Source organism: Mobula hypostoma, chromosome 6 (genome assembly GCF_963921235.1).
Source record: "Mobula hypostoma chromosome 6, sMobHyp1.1, whole genome shotgun sequence".
Classification (NCBI taxonomy): domain Eukaryota; kingdom Metazoa; phylum Chordata; class Chondrichthyes; order Myliobatiformes; family Myliobatidae; genus Mobula; species Mobula hypostoma.
In genome coordinates this window covers 69,332,699-69,350,242 of record NC_086102.1, presented here as the reverse complement: position 1 = coordinate 69,350,242, position 17,544 = coordinate 69,332,699, and the positions used below count along the sequence as shown (strand labels likewise).

The window sequence follows — 17,544 nt, the reverse complement described above, 5'->3', positions numbered from 1 at the left end:
AATCAGTAGGTTTATAAAAGGTAAAGTTTGTCTCCAGAGATGGAGACACAGACAGACAGAAAGGGGTGGGAGGTGTCAGAGATGGACCAAGTGAATTTAAGAGCAGTGTGGAAGTTGAAGGCAAAGAGGATAAAATTGACGAGCTAGGCATGGGTGCATGAAGCAGCGCCAATGTAGTCATCAATTTAGCAGAGGAGGAGTTGGGGAGTATACCAGGGAAGACCTCAAACATGGACTGTTCTACGTAGCCAATGAAGAGGCAGGCACAGCTAGAGCCCATATGAGTGCCCATGGCTACCCCTCGAGCTTGAAGAAAGTGGGAGGAGCCGAAGGAAAAATTGTTCGGGGTGAGGACCAGTTCTGCCAGATGGAGAAAGTTTGTGGCTTCCTTAGCTTCTCCCACTAAGCCAATGTTGGATCCAATTGGCTTATTCATCCTGAATGTCAGGTAACTTAATCTTCTGGACCAGCCTCCCATGCAGGACTTAGTCAAAGGCCTTGCTAAAGTCCATGTTGAAATGTCCGTTGCCTTTCGTTCATTGACCTTCTCGGTAGCCTCCTTGAAAAACTCCTTAAGATTGGTTCAACATGACCAGCCATACACAAAGGCATGTTGACTGTCTTTAATCAAGCCTGACTATTCAATACGTATATACCCATTCCTTGGAATACCTTCCAATAAGGTACTCACAACTGATGTCAGATTCACCGCCCGTATTATTTTTAGAGACTTTCTTGAACAACAAAACAACATTAGCCATCCACCAGTCCTCTGGCACCTCACCCGTGGCTAATGATGTTTTAAATACCTCTACCTGGGACCCTGCAAATTCTGCAATAGTCTCCCACAAGACCAGAGGGGACACCTTGTCAGGCCCTGGAGATTTATCCCCCCTAATTCATCTCAAAGCAGTCCACAATCCAGATACGGACCACGACTTCATTACTCTTTTGCTTATTATCGTTAAATGTTGATTTCCATTCACCATTACAAAGCAAATGAGGCCGGCAACGTCTACACACAGCAAGATCTGTATTACATTCACTTATGGGTTGTTAAGTGAGGAGTAACGTTTGGAAGAGGAATGCCAGGCATTGACTATACCTAACGGGAGACAAGTCCCAACATTTAACATTTAATGATCAAGTGCCAACATTTTACGTCACTGACTCCCCCACCGTCAATATTCTGCGGGTGTGGGCAGCAAATAATTACTCTACAGGTCGGGGGTTGGATATCCTGTAGCTGATGAATCACCTCCTTGCATATTCACAAAGCTCAATGCTGGAAAACGCTGCACTTGCCTGGACAAGTGCAGCACCTACAACCCTCAGGAAACCTGACACAATCCAAGCCAACACAGCCTACTTGATTTGTACCCCACCAGCCACCCTAAAACATTAATTCCTGCCAACATCATGCACAGTTGCTGTAGTTCCTCACTCAGACTATTCCATCAGCGCTGCCCAAATCTGTATCTGCTACCCCTAAGAAGGACAAGGGCAACAGGTACTTGGAAACACTACTGCCCTCCCTGTCACACACTAACCCAATTTATACAGCCTGACCGTCATTGTCACTGCGTCTATATTCATGGACTGCAGTGGTTCAAGGAGATCACTCAGCACCATTTTCTCCAAAGTAATCAGGATGACAGCAAAGCCCAATTCGCCTGGTGTGACAGGTGTATCAACCGAATGCATGTGTTTTAAAGCTTGATAAATTTCAATCATTTTCTGCACTAAGACTTGGCCTGCTCTCGCAAGGATCAAGCTGATGAGGATCATTGGCCTCAAGAGATTTTAACAAATTTTCTGAGAAATCCAAAGTGTATGCCATTCAAGTTCCAGTTTTAAGAGGGGAACATGACACAGCTTTCACAGAGCTAAACAAAGAAAACGAGGGTACAAGCTTGACACAGGGACACATTAACATGAAAACTTTAAGAATTGCAGATTTTAGCAATATGAAGATACATGTGATATGTTTGCCAAAGGTGACAAAGGCTTTGCAGAATTTTTTTGCATCCTTTCCTATTCCAGCTAAATAAATTAACAAGAGTTGAGCCTAAAATAGTGTTATCCAGAGCTTCTATATCAAGGTAGATTTTGTGTAGGATGTTCACTGTTTCCTTACCACAGAATACTATGCTAAACTTGGAGCATGGATGAAAGAATTTGTTCATCATGATCTGCAAATCATCTAGTGAAATTAAAACGACTAGTGTCTCCAACTAGTGTTTCCAAGAAAACAGCAGGAGTATTTTGCCACTTTGTACTGAAATTACCTGATAATGAACTAGCTGTGATCTATCCTTAATTCAATTAGAGTCTCAGATTAATAATTTTAAAAGCCATGCAGGGGTGGAATGGAAATGATGCCAGCACCAAGAAATAGCCTAGCTTCATCCCTGCATCAATGTTAAGCTCAAGATTTTTATAATGCACAGGTAAATTTATTCCCTCATTGAATCCTTCAGCAGAAAGGCTATTTGCAGACAGTCATTTATCAGAAGAATTGTATAGATGGCTTTCCTGTTAGTTATTTTAAAGACCTTTTATACATTAATGAATTCCAAGCAGCAAGACGCCTATTGTATGTGGTGCTTTTTCTGGCAAAAAAAGCACAATGTGAAGAATTATCTGACATTGAATCTGAATTGGTTCTCCAAGTAGACTCTTAAAGCAAAGTCTTTTCTTTTTTTTTACAATTCCATTTTAATACAGAAAGAAACAGTGTTATTGTGCTTTGAGCATCACAAGTGACCGTTGCACACATATTTATTACAGTACCAAATTTTTAAAGTTTGCTTCAAAATGGGAACGGAAGCCATAATTCAAACCATGAGGTTCACAGCGGAGCCAGTCTTGTGCAGACTGGTGTCAAGCAAATCTGCATCATTAACCTGACATTTATTCAATCTTCCTTCTAATTAACTTCCAGCTGGAGTGGAAGTAACTTTGATTGTCTGGATTCAGAACCAAGGTCACCCCAACCTCTCCAGATGAGATGCAGTACACCATTGAGTACATGTACATAGTGTGCTGCCACAAGAAAGCAGCATCCGTCCTTTCAATGGCCCTCTCCACCCAGGCCGTGTCCCCTTCTTGCTACTCCCATCGGGCGGGAGGACATGGGCCTTCGGTCCACACCACCAGGATCTGGGGCACTTATGAACCTACAAGTGTCAGGCTCCTGAACCAGAATTGATAACTTCACTCATCACAACTCTGAACTGATTCTTCAACCTACAGACTCACTTTCTTTTTTTTTTAATTTTATTTTTATTTGGATAAGGAGTTCACAATTATCATGTACTTTTTTCACACATATAACCTTTTCCATTTTTTTGTATGTATAAAACTACAATTATTTATACATTCTTAAGTACACATTGAGATGATATAAAAGCAAAATAAACATTTAAATAGATAATTATGTACTGTGGTAAATCTAACCTATTAGGCTAAGTAATGAAATTAGTTGTTAAGAAAAATGGTAATAATAGTTTCCATACAACCCTTCTGTACCATTTCCACTGGTCCAAAATGTTGCATACAAGCCTATATAACAACCATTGTAGGTGTTTATATCATCAAGGGAATGGCGGCGTAAGGAAAAGGTCTCTCGACAAAAAAGAAGGTAAACTGCCCCAAAATCGAATTTAGACAAATACTTAATATTGCATAACTATATTAATAAAAGGGGCAAGGATGATGTCTAAGAACAAGAATAAAAAGTCCGCTTCGAAGGCTGATAAACATAAAGAGATGCAGCAAGGCGACGGGCCTAGCTCTCCCACGGCAAGCCAGGACGGAGATAATGAGGGGGAATCGGTGACTCTGTCTTTGATTCTCGGAGAGATTCGCGAGTTCCGACAAGATAACAGCAAACAGCTGGAAGATATTAAAGGAGAAATAGTAAAAACTAACTCGCGGATAGATGAAGCCGAAGCGAGGATTGTTGGAATTGAAGAGAAGCTACAAAATGCCGAGGAAGTGATAGCAGAAATGCTGAAGCTACAAGACCAGCTCCAGTGGAAACTAATAGATCAAGAAGGCCGCTCGAGAAGGGAAAATGTGAGGATCTACGGAGTTCCCAAAGGAACCGAAGGTAAACCCGGATTGATGATTCCCTTCGTGGAGAAGCTGCTTAGAGAGAACCTTGATATACCGGCCGCAAAAGACCTACAGATAGAAAGGGCTCACTGCGCGTTGGCACCACAGCCTCCGGCAGGTGCCCAGCCCAGATCGATTCTGGTCAGATTTCTCAGTTACAGAACGAAGGAAGAGGTGCTTAAAAGAGCATGGCAAAAGAAAGGTTTCATGTGGAACAACTGTAAAATCAGTTTAGACCACGACTACGCACCGAGGATTCTTGCCAGACGGAAGGAATATACGGAAACACGGAGAGTCCTGAAGGAAAACAACATCAGATTCCAGACCCTGTATCCAGCTCGGCTGAGAGTCTTTTACGACGAAGAGACAAAAACTTACGCTACGGTGGAGGAGGCAACGTCGGACCTGGCGGACCGGGGACTACCTATTAAAGTTATCACCCAACCGGAGTCGCTACTGGAGAGGATTCCGCAGAAGTCGTGGCAGTTAGTGGGGCGAGGACGCTCCACTCGAAACAGAGGAAAAGCTGCAAATATTCAGACGCGAATGTACAGAGAATACAGATTAATTAAGAGAAATGACTGAAAAGAGTAAATCGGACTTAAAAGTAAAATGAAAACTGGTAACTGAAAATAATCTAGGCGGAATAACTTGAATGATAGCAATATGGTCGAGACATAAATAGGAGAAAATTCTCTATGATTATTCAAACTGCTGAGGGCCCTCTAACACAGGGTGAAGATAGAGGTTATCCCTCTGAACTGAGGCGGGTCGGTGCTCAGGCCTCACTGTGGGAAGTCGGGGAAAATTTTCAAATGTTATACGTTCAGAAATGTCTAGGGTGTGGTTATATGTCTTGGTTTACTGTTGAGAAGGGATTGCTTACTGTTTGGTTAGAAAAGGAGAGTGCTTTTTTTCTACTAGAGAAAAATGCAAACTGAATTGGTAAAAATAATTTCCTATAATGTTAATGGGGTTTTGAATCCAATTAAAAGAAATGAGATTATGTCTAAATTGAAAAAAGAGAGGGCACAAATAGCTTTCCTCCAGGAAACACATACCAGCCAATGTGAACATGGAAAATTAAAAAGAATGGGCTTTAAGCATGTATTTTATTCATCATATAAATTGAGTCACAAAAGAGGGGTAGCTACTTTAATATCAAGTACTCTTAATTATGAACATATTTCAGAGACTAGAGACAAAGAAGGACGGTTTGTAAAAATCACAGGAAGAATAGAAGGTACAGAAATAACATTGCTGAATGTTTATGCTCCTCCAGGTAGTGAATGGTCATTTTATAGACACATTTTTGGCCTAATGGTCAGTTCTCGAGGGGTAGTAATTTGTGGAGGGGATTTTAATATTAGATTAAATCCTATATCAGATTCTTCAAGAATAGTTACTCAGAATAAACCTCTGACTCGGAAAGTGAATTCATTGATGGAGGAGTTGGGAATTATAGATGTCTGGAGGGAATTACACCCTACTAGTAAAGATTATACATATTACTCTTTCCCTCATTCAGCCTATTCAAGGATAGACTATTTCTTTATCTTTAATACAGATAGATTCAGGATAAAAAACTGTAATATTGCAACAATTGATCTGTCGGATCATAGCCCAGTCTCTATGTCTCTAATCCTGGAAAGGAAAATGAGGAAAACACTATGGAGGCTAAACTCACATATACTCAATAACCCAAAAGTAATGGAGAGATTAAGGGGAGAAATCAAAGAATATCTAGACCTTAATGACACGGGAGAAACATCACCAGTGATTTTATGGGATACATTGAAAGCTGTACTGAGAGGGAAAATTATTTCCATTACTACTCACATGAAAAAAATCAATGCACAAAAATTAGCAGACCTTCAAGGAAAATTAAGACAACTTCAAGTTGTAGATAGCAACAAAAGTAATTCAAATCGAAAACAGGAGATTAGGAAATTGCAAAGTGAAATTGATGATATTTATACGTTGGAAACGCAAAGAAATTTTCTTTACCTGAGACAAAAGAATTATGAAGTAGGAGGTAAATCAGCTAGATTATTAGCATATAAATTACGAAAACAACAAGCAGACAATACAATTCATAAAATAAAGAATCCAAAGACAAAGCTTGTGGAGAGTACAATAGGGAAAATTCAAGAGAGTTTTGAAACATATTATCGAGAGCTGTACTCCCAACCCCGGGCCCCCAATGAGCCCTATATAGACAGTGTATTGAATTTTTTAGATCTACCTAAACTTACAGATTTACAAAATGAAAGTTTATTAGAACCAGTAACTGTCAAAGAACTGAACCTGGCCATCTCTAGGTTAAAGGCTGGAAAGTCCCCGGGTTCTGATGGGTTTACCTCAGAGTGGTACAAGTCCCTGAAGACACAGTTAGCCCCATTACTACTTAACACCTTTAATTGGATCTTGCAGAGAGGAGAAACTCCACCTTCCTGGAGAGAAGCGATTATTTCAGTTATTCCTAAAGAGGGTAAAGATAAACTAGAATGTGGCAATTATCAGCCAATTAGTGTTCTTAATTTAGATTACAACTATTTACATCTATATTAGCGCGCAGATTGGAAAAGCTTTTACCTGGCCTAATCCATTTAGACCAGACTGGATTTATTCAACAAAGACAAACACAGGACAACATAACGAGAACTCTGCACATATTAGAACAGGTTAATAAGAACGAGACAGAGACAATGGTAGTAGGATTGGACGCTGAGAAAGCTTTTGATTCGGTTAGTTGGGCATTCCTATACAGAGTGTTAGGAAGATTCGGCTTTCAAGAAAGGTTTATTAAAGTAATTCAGACTCTATATGACAGCCCTACAGCCCAAATTAAGATAAATGGGGACCTCTCTGACTCCTTCATTTTAGAGAGAGGCACTAGACAGGGATGCCCAATTTCTCCTCTCCTTTTTGCGCTATATATTGAACCACTTGCCCAACTAATAAGACAGAGCGAAATCGTAAAAGGTATCAAGGTGGCAGGGATTGAACAGAAAGTGGCGTTATTCGCAGATGATGTTTTGGTCTATCTGAGTGAACCAGAAAAATCATTTATAGGATTGTTTACACTGTTGGATGACTTTGGGAAAATATCAGGTTATAAAATAAATGTAAAGAAAACGCAGGTTATGTCCCTAAATTATACACCATCCAAAAAATTGCAGGATACATACGATCTTAAGTGGGAAGCTAAATCATTAAAATATTTAGGAATAACCCTGCCGAAGGATCTTTCAACACTGTCACAGGTAAATTATGGGCCATTAATCTCAGAGATAAAAGCAGATATGCATAGATGGAATCTTATCCCCTTTTTAAGTTTAAATTCAAGGATAAATACTATAAAAATGAATATTCTTCCTGGGTTATTATATCTTTTCTGTACTTTACCAGTGAAAGTGGATGATAATCAATTCAGGGAATGGGACAAATGGATTTCCCGCTTCATTTGGCAAGGAAGGAAACCTAGAATTCGATATAACACCTTACAGTTAGGGAAGGAAGGAGGAGGTATGGTTCTTCCTTGCCTGAGAAATTATTTTTATGCCTCACAGATAACCCCTCTGTTATATTGGTGTAATAGGGAATATTTATGCTCAGATAGGGTAGATATTTTTGCCCAGGAAGATGAGTGATGTGTAAACTGATGACAATGTCGTGAAGGTAATTGATCATCAGACAACTTCGCAGAACAATAGGCAGCAATGAACAGAAAAGAGGATCAAACAGGAGGATGAATTAGAGTATATGTATTCAGTGACAAATCTGGAATAGAATCAAAAATAACAGTTAAGAAAATAAAGAAACAAGAAGATTGAATTTACAAAATTTAAAACCACAACAATTCACAGAACAGTCGTGAACAAATATCACACCTTTCAATGGGTTCCTCTATTATAAAAATGTAATCCATAATGCCTCCATATACTCCACACACAACTTATCTTGTCCTTTTATCCCTTCTACAATTACCTGGCTTCAATTTAACTGCATCAATGTTATTTGCCAATTTGTTAAATAAAAACAGATATGCTGGAATACTCAGCTGGTCAGACAACTCAGTGAAGAGGGAAACGGATATCATTTAAGGTGATGGCCTTTTAGAATTCCATCAGAACTTTATTTAAAAAAAAATTAAAAGAATAGGAAATGAAAGCATGAAGGTGAAAGGTAAAGAAAAAGAAACCTAATTTGGTTCTGTCTGGCTAAGTATTTCCACCATTTTCTGCTTTTATTTTGGATTTACAATATAAAAACTAAAGCAAATCTCTACAGTTCCATAAGGACGTTTTTCCATGATCTTCCAATTGTTTATATCCATGCTGGAATTCTACACACAGTTCACCAAACAAACGTAAAGTGGGTGATGTTGTACTGCAGGACATGTTGAGCACCCTCTGTGCACTCATGAGGGGTGTATCGGGCATCAGGGAGGGGTGTTTGGGATGTATGGGGTGTTAGGGAGGGGTAGTACCTCTGGTGGGGGAACATGTCGTGTCCTTTTCAAGGCAGTTAGTCCACCTTTGGTCCCCACCTGGCACTCAGCTCTCACCTGTGACTTGCCTTAACTGTTTGCATTCAATAACGGCCACACCCCGGGCAACGGCTTCGACAAGCCGGCTAAACCAGGTGAGGGCAGCCGACAAGTCTCAAACCCTCAGTGAGATAGGGAGTTGTCTACCTCAGCATGTGAAGACAGACTCCGGCAGATTGAGCGGACGAGACCAATGGAAGGTCCAACGGTCAAGAAGGCAGTCTCTGCAAGCGTTGTGGAACGTGTAGAGCAGGATAAGACACGGAAGACGTCCTGGTTATCCACTGCGCCTAGTCCCATCTCCAGTCTCGACTCTGTTTTGCCACTGGATCCAGATGGGAATTGGGAAGAGAGAGTGAGGCTGACGCTGCGCAACTCTCCCTCACTTTAAATCCAAATCACGTGATAGTCTTGACACCATCATAAGGGTGTTGACGTCCTCATCAACGTTGATGATGGACGAACACGAGTTACTTATATACACACACACACACACACAATGGTAGGTTGTGTAGAGAGGTCAGAACAAAGGAACTTTGAAAAATAAATACCAAAGCCTGTTCTAGATTTTAATACCACTCACGTAATTTTAGTTAGAGAGTAGAGGTACTAAAAGGAAGGGAGTTTTGAAGCACAAATATTTAGGGTGCCTCAGGGTGGAATTTTAATAAATAAAAGCTATTCTAGGTTAGTTTGACCTTGTTAACTATACATCATCTTAAATGACACTGTTTCCTCCTATGGGAGATTTAGAACTTGAGGTCACTATTTAAAAGTAGGAGGCTGCCTATTTAAGACACAGATTTTTTTTTGCTCACAAAGGATTGTGTACCTTGGAACTTACTTCCTCAAACAGCATGGAAGCAAAGTATTTTAATATATTTAAGGCAGAGGTAGCCAGAGAGTTAATAAGCAACAATAATGAAAGGTTACAATGAATAGATGAGAATTAGGTAATAGCTTATCCATGATCTTACCGAGTGGCAGAGCAGACTTGAGGGTCTCGTCCTGCTCCAAATTTGTATATTTATATGAAAATTTGAAATTAATGCTCACATATATCTATTTCACAGAATAAAAGATATTTATACATCATAGAAAGATAAACGTAGCACACAAAAAAGTTGCTGTAATGAACATTTCTATATGTATAATTATTTCTATCTGTATATTGTATATTCAATCTATATATAGTCTACATCTATTTCCATCTATACCCTGTTGTAAAATCATAGATTCAGGACTTCAGGATTATTAGAAGATTAAACATTTTAGAAACTAGTACAGTCTCATGCCATGGCTAATATTCCTTATATCCTTCTTTCTTTCTTTCTTTTTCAACCTTTTTATTAGTTTCAGCATCATGTACATTACAGAAAAACAGATACAGAGAGATTAGGATTACATTATTGAAAAAATAGTTTATACAAATATTAACCTCAATTGACACATAATTCATGAACCTCCCAAAGTCTCTAATATAGGGAGTTATAAGGTAAAAATAGAAAAAATATCATAAAAAGAGAAAAAAAATTTCCCCCAAAGAAGAAAAAAAATCTAAACCAACTAAAAGAAAACTAAACTAACAAAAAGAAAAAGAATGGGCTATTATGATACCTCAAATAAGACCAATAGTATCATTAACTCTGCTCCTCTCCCCGTATATAGAATAACAAAGTAGAATTGGAAAGAGTCAAATTACATCATATGAAAGTATTGAATAAATGGCCTCCAAATCTCTTCAAATTTAATAGAAGGGTCGTAAATGACGCTTCTAAATTTTTCTAAATTTAAACAAGTCATAATTTGCAAAAACCATTGAAATGTAGTAGGAGGATAATCTCTTTCCAATTCAATAGTATAGATCTTCCAGCTATTAGTGTAACAAAAGCAATCATCCGACAAGTTGAGGGAATCAGATGATGTTGTTCTATCATTGGTAAACCAAAGATTGCAGTAATAGGATGGGGTTGTAAATCAATATTCAAAACAGTTGAAATAATATCAAAGATATCATCCCAGTATTTCTTCAGCAAAGGCATGACCAAAATATGTGAGTTAACGAAGCTGTCTCAGAATGACATCTGTCACATACAGGATTTAGATAAGAGTAATAGCCAGCTAATTTATCCTTAGACATACGAGCTCTGTGTACTACTTGAAACTGTATCAATGCGTGTTTAGCACATATAGAAGAAGAATTAACTAATTGAAGAATTTTTTGCCATTTCTCTATAGGTAAAGTAAGCTTAACTTCCCTTTCCAGTCGTTCTTGATTGAATTTGATATATCTGGATTTATTTTCATAATCATATTATAAATAATTGCTATTGAACCTTTCTGAAAAGGATTTAAATGTAAAATTCTTTCCATTATATCCAACGAGTATGAAATCGGAAAGATAGTAAGAACAGTATTTAAAAAGTTTCTAATCTGTAAGTATCTAAAGAAATGGGATCTAGGTAAATTATATTTATTAGATAATTGTTCAAAAGACATGAAACAATTATCCAAAAATAAATCAGAAAAACTTATTATACCTTTAGTTTTCCAGACTAGATTGGCTAGATCCAAAAAAGAGGGTTGAAAAAGAAAATTAAGTAGAGTAGGGCTATATCATTCTTAACCCAGCTTTCAATCTCACCAAATAAAATAAATCTTTGTACATAAATCTCCACTTGCCCTTCCTTGCTCTCAAAACAAATTGGCCCATATATTGCAGAGAATATCATAAATTTCCTGAGTAACTGCCACAATTCCCAATTTAAGTGGCAAGCTTGGGGTCACTTCTTATGCATGGAGGAACAAGGAAGTCCTGAATCTGCTAGCAACTGTCCATGACTTTTCTTTCCTAGCTTAGTTCCAATGCCAATAGTGAGGTACACCCCAGCACTTATGCTAATGAATCTGTTGAAGTAACCACCTGTTCAGATTTGAGCTACCTAAGAAAGGACAGTTCTATTCACTTGGAAAGCAGAATGATTGCAAGTGTCCAGATTATGTTTTTTCATTCATTTCCATTTTTAAAAATTATTTTATATTTAAATATCTTTGATATCTGGCTAAGCCAGAGCATATTTTAGCCATCCAGCAGTCTTTTCATCACTTTGGTGGGAGGGGCTTTTTTCCCTTCTCATGAAAAGACATTGGAAGCTTGAAAAACAGCAGCTCATCTTTATTTGTCTCAGAAAATATTACCAGAACAAAGCCCAAAGGTCACAACAGACTGAGCTGAAGACATTTCAAGAACATTAGTTGAAGTTAAATTGGCTTGACCTAGTATAAGCTTTTATGTATAATACCGTAGCCATATACTGTATACATAAATGCAATACATCCCTGTAAGAAATGGTTGATTAAAAATAAAGCTAATGTGTAACCTCATTCCTAGAGCTCAAATAGTAGGTATAATTTTGGCATTTATATTGGAGTGCTTCTTCATAATTCACTCTCAGGGATTTAAAAACACAACAAATACCATCCCAGTTAATATTGAGAGGAAAATAATGAAATCAAACAAATTCTGTTAAAATTCAGATGAATAAAAGGTGAGTGAAATGCCAGTGTTAAAAGGAAAGTTATTAGAATTTTTACTATAGTTTATGTAATATAGTGCATAATTGTTCACATCTTGCACAAGTATACTGAATGTCAATTTTTTAAAATTATGTAAGATGTTATCGCATGACCACTAATGGCCCTTTTGTTAAAGAAAGGATAAAAATGTAAAGGGATGGAATGAAATGTAATACCTGCAATGCAAAGTATTGCAAAAGAAGGCAACACACAATAGTGAATAAAACTGTACACAGAGATTTAAAGGAAGTAACAGCAGACTACTCGTCAAGATAATTTTAAAAAGTATATTGCTAGAATACGCTGGTTATACAGGAGAATATAAGATAACAAAGCTTTTAATGAGATTTTATCATGTCCTAATCAGAACAGCGTAATAGATCATTTGTGCTTTACAAAAGATAGACTTGATTGTGACAAGACGAGGATGTACAATGAGAAAGATCTAGGCCCAAAGGGGATCAGCAATAAGTAATTAGAAAAGCTTAAACTCCACAGTATTGAGAGAATATTAAAGCAAGAACTTGATGTTCCGAATCATTAAAAGGTGCATACAATTCATGTTAAAATCAGGCATAGGGGACACATGTTGAAAATAATGAAAGACAAATTTTAACCTGAGAACTCTTTATTCAAAGAATGATAAGTATCTGGATTACCCTACCAAATATGTCACTGTTTATAAACATTTTTAACAGTACCAATAAATGAAATTTAACTCATTCGTTCCCATGGGCTCTTTAGAAGAGCTACCTACATGTTCCCATTCATCACCAATTCAAATCTTTCTTCATCAAATATTTATGTTCTTGCCTTTTAAAATACAATTTGTTATTTAAAAACCTATGCCAAGTTTCTTTAGTGTCAGTAAAATGATCAACACATTTGTGGAGGAGCAATATCTCATCTTCCCTCTGAACACAATCCAGTCCTCTGGACTTAGTATTTGAAATTAACAATTTCAGGTAACCCACTCCTATTCTTTGTTACGTTTCCTCTCCACAGACAGAAAAGGATTTCTCTGCTTCAATATCTTTTTTTCTCTTCAGTTTTTTTTTAATGTAATTATTATCTTGACAGCTTTGGTCTACACATGATCAAATACATTCCCTCTGTTTTCTTCTTCCTCCTCATCTCTACAATTTAAACCATCCTTCTTCCTTCTCTTTTCCAGTTATGACAAAGGAACTGGACCTGAAATATTGATTGTTTTTCTCACTCCTGATGTTACATGACCAGCTTTCAGCATTTTCCGTGTTAAATTTGAGCAAACTTTTTGCTCTATTTTTTTCAGAATTGTACAATCATTAAAACTCAGGAAGAGACCTTTCAGCTCTTTGATCCCCTGCTGGTTTTACATAACAACAATCCAGTAAGCCCCATGTCTCAGTTCTTTCCAGCAAGCCCTGTAATTTTCTTTCTTCATATACTTATCCATTTCCTTTGTGAATATAATGAATGAATCAGCTTCCACCATCCTTTTAGACAGTACATTCCAGATCATAACTACACATTACGTAAAAGATTTCCCTCACATTTTCTTCAGTTGCTTCAGTAATCTACGCACTCTGGCTCTTGACACAGATTCATAAGCCAAACAGTACGTAAACAGGCAAATGGGTACTATTTGCTTCAATTCCACCTAGAGACTTCTTAAATGCTGTCACTACCTGGAATACACTGCCTGAGAAAGTGATAGAAGCAATCTCACACAATGTGTACCAGATACTCACAACTCTCTGGGTGAAAATGATCCTCCTCAGATCTCCTCTGAATCTCTTATTTACCCTAAGTCTATGTCCACTTGTTTTATCAACCTCTGAAATGGGTAAAAGATTCTTGCACTCCAGTCCAGATACTTCTGCCAATCGGAACAGTTTATCATTATTTATTTGTTCTAGGTATTCCATTATTTTGAAAATTTCTTTCAAACCTCCCCTCAATGCTTTCTGCTCAAGAGGGAACACACTTGTTTCTCACATCTACCCATGAAATTAAAATTTCTCATTCCTTGAACCAATAATCTAATAAATGCTCTCTGTGCCTTCAAAAGTGCATGATCCAGAACAGGGCTCGGTAATCCACAACACCTACATGATATTTTGTACAGCTTTAACATAACATGCTTTACAAAGATAAATAATTATGCATTAGTCAGTCAAAGTTAGGCTGAGGGAAAATATAAACGATATCGCTAAGCTTCCAGTTACGTAACTAGATAACTATATTTAAGGGTGCTCGATTGGTGTAAAGCACAGAAGGTAGTTATTCAGCACATCAGGTCACTGCCAACTCCTCTGTTTTCTCTCTTCCCTTCTCCTTGTGCCCCTGCAACTTGTTCATTCTAACGTGTAATAACTCAAATTTGACTTTTTTTTACGGTAGGCAATTAAGCTACTGGCAAATCTTTCCAAGTTGAGTGGATATTGAAGCAGCTCGTAGAAATCCAAATAATCACAATGAGAACATGCAAACTCCACACAGAGAGTATCCAGAACAGGGGTTCCCTACCATTTTTTATGCCATGAATCCCTACCATTAACCAAGCGATCCATAAACCCCAGGTTGGGAACCTCTATCTAGAATCAAGATCAAAGCCAGATCGTTAGAGCTAAGAAGCAGCAACATGAACTGGTCTGCCAGTGAACCTCGCCTCATAGCCTCTACTATCTCCTTGGACTTCTCTCTGTGTTCTGTCATGGATGGAAAAGAAGAAGAGATGAAGTATGAATGCTTTGGGAGTTTAGGAGGGAAAAGGTCCAGCTGTGGAAACAAAAGCCAATACCATGTTTAATGCAGAGCCAGACAGAAAGACCAAATGTCCCTCTTCTGCACTTACATTTTTATATTCTGAACAAAACAAATAGAAATTTAAACTATTTCACTTTAAAACATGCCTAAAACCAAGTTCCTAAAAATATATGTGCTCCTCCAGCACCATTGGGTATTCCTTGTTTAAAAATGAATTGTGACATTTAAAATGCAGGCTGTCTAAATTAGAATTCAAGAGGAATAAGCTCTAATAGGCCAATTAATTTATCTCCATTAAATATGCTCTTAAATCATGAAGATGGCTTTTGTAAGCGCTAAATATTTTGCTGACAACAAATTAATTAAGGTATTCTTCCTTCAAAGATACTAGTAGAGTCAATAAATGCTTTCAAAGAAAGAACATGTATTTCACAAACACCTTTCATACTCTTGGAATACTTAATAAATTACTTCAGTATTGCTGTAGACAAACAACAATCAAAGCGCACACAAAAAGATACCTGATGTAAAAAAAATCATTTTGTTTTACTGGTTGAAAGTTGGATAGGACACCAAGGAGAATACCTCCTACAAAGGCATTGAATAACATATACCCATCTGAACTGGACACAGATTCTCATCAGAATGAAAGATGATAATTCTAACAGTACTGCATAAAGTGCAGCCTAAATTGCATGCTCAATCCTTCAAAGCAGTTTCCAAACACACAGCTTTCTGATTCAGAGTAATTGTGCTAGGTGCACAAACCTTTTAATCGCAGATAAATCACACATAATACAATGACTTTTTGAGATAATTCGATAACATCCATCTTCCAGCTCAGGTGCAATAAACAACACCAAGATACAGTTCCCTCTGCTACAGATCATAAAGGATGGGGACTCTATTCTTACACGTGCTCTGAACTGACTGGTTTACAGTATGATAAAACTCTGATAATCCAGTATCTGATAGTTGAAATCCACATGGTTAGGCAACTGGGTTACTTATTAGTTTAAAATGTGAGCCAGGGTTTAGACTGTGGGCTGGGAGTGCAACTGGGATCAGGGTCTAGACTCTAGTCTGGGTGTGCAGCTAGGATCAGGGTCTAGACTGTGGGCTGGGTGTGCAGCTGGGATCAGGAGCTAGACTGTGGGCTGGGTATGCAGGTTTGATCAGGGTCTAGACTGTGGGTTTGAATTGCAGCTGGGATCAGGGTCTAGACTGTGGACAGGGAGTACACCTGGGATCAGGATCTAGACTGTGGGCTGGGAGGGCAGCTAGGATCAGGGTCTAGACTGTGGACTGGGAGTACAGCTGGGATTAGGGTCTAGACTGGGCTGAGAGTACAGCAGGGACCATGGTCTAGACTGTGGGCTGGATGTGCAGCTGGGATCAGGGTCTAGACTGTGGGCTAGGAGTACAGCTGGGTACAGGGTTTATACTTTATACAATAAAGTATAAAATACAAAGTAGACTGTGGATTGGATGTGCAGCTGGAATTAGGGTCCAACTCCATTTGAAGCCACACATTTAACTTGAGGTGCACCAGATAGTGCTGCATCAAGGGATGATAATAGGAAAACAATTGAATTTAGAAAACTTAAGTGTCATCCTTGGAAAATCCATCAGAGGTCTTCTCGACTTCATGCCATGAAGATATCACTTTCAAGGAAATAGAATGTCATTCCAAGCCCAATTCTTGTTAATTGATTTTTAAGCATAAATGAAATTTGGATTGTTGGCATACAATATCATTTTGACTCCTTTCTTCAAAACCATATTCAATCTATTTATGTTAATTAATATTAAATGTGCTATTCTGCGTTGGTTAGAACTGAGAACTGCCTCTGATGCAATAATAAACATGGTTTTGCATTTTATTTCTCAGATAAATTCTGTGGAGTATAAGGCATTAATCACTTAATTACTGCATCTAAAAAATGTCTGAATAAATTCTTGTACTTATTGTGAAATATATACTATACAATCTTGAGATGTAAAAGCTGATTTTTTTTAGTGAAATGAAAAATTCGGCAAATGAATCCTGGAACATTTTATCTTATTCTAATAGAAAAAGAAATGAAATATATTTGTCAGGAAGTATTTTGATGTTTAAGTACATCAGAAGACTTGTGTACTAGTGAAGTCTTTGTAAACCAACAGAAAAAGTCATGGAAATAAGTGTCACTTGAACTATTTACTGTAATTCCATTTACTCCCATATTCAGAACTACTCTGTTACATTTTAGCTATGTACGTTCTGAAGTAGTAGAGCTTTGTTTACATTACTGGAACACAGTCAGAAAAATTAGTTTTCACAAAAACTCATATCCACCTATATCCCACAGTACTATTTTCCATGACTAGAGACCACAGACAGAAAACACAGCATCAACTACAGAGTATGGAAGTTAAGATTTACCTTGGAATCTCAGACGATGCTTATTAAAACAAACAAATGAAGATTCTAATGAAGAAATAGTTCTTATATCAAATTCCTCAAAACCTATTCAGTGGGGTTCAGGATTGTCCGTGTCCTACAC

The 17,544-nt window shown here is 37.7% G+C and overlaps 1 protein-coding gene across 3 annotated transcripts in view; it reads right to left on the bottom strand.

The window, feature by feature from the left end:
* LOC134348081 (rho guanine nucleotide exchange factor TIAM1-like) overlaps window positions 1-17,544 on the bottom strand; it is a 320,986-nt gene that overhangs the window by 119,025 nt on the left and 184,417 nt on the right. The window lies entirely within an intron of this gene.